We start from the raw sequence: 391 nt of genomic DNA, 5'->3' as shown, positions 1-391 counted from the left end.
CAGACTTTTCATTAAGACCCCAAAGAATCATATCAACTTGTGGAAAATGGGCATCCTATGACCCCTTTAACTTAAAATGGTCGCTGCTGGCCAAAATAAGTCTATAATCCATAATAACGCTTCCTCCAGTGAAAATAACGCTTCCTCCTCCATCTCCTGTTGTCCTCTCACTTCAAAATCCACCAAATATTTGCTCAACTGTTTTGGACTGTTTTCGCTTGTAAACCGTGCTTGATCTGTGCATATTTCTCTCCTGATTCAGACGAGATGATTTTTTTCACTGGAGAAAGAAATATTATGGATAGAGGACTTGGTTTTTAGCTGGAAGCAATGGTTTGAAGTTAAAAACGTCATGATGGATTTGTGTCTTACAAACACGCAGCTTTTGCCT

The 391-nt window shown here is 39.1% G+C and overlaps 1 protein-coding gene across 1 annotated transcript in view; it reads left to right on the top strand.

The window, feature by feature from the left end:
• The window catches only part of LOC107667950 (calcineurin B homologous protein 1-like), a 16,136-nt gene that overhangs the window by 13,289 nt on the left and 2,456 nt on the right, over positions 1-391 (top strand). The window lies entirely within an intron of this gene.

The sequence above is a fragment of the Sinocyclocheilus anshuiensis genome, unplaced genomic scaffold (genome assembly GCF_001515605.1).
Source record: "Sinocyclocheilus anshuiensis isolate Anshui unplaced genomic scaffold, SAMN03320099.WGS_v1.1 scaffold2229, whole genome shotgun sequence".
In the NCBI taxonomy this organism is placed as follows: domain Eukaryota; kingdom Metazoa; phylum Chordata; class Actinopteri; order Cypriniformes; family Cyprinidae; genus Sinocyclocheilus; species Sinocyclocheilus anshuiensis.
This window is presented reverse-complemented; position numbering and strand designations above follow the sequence as displayed.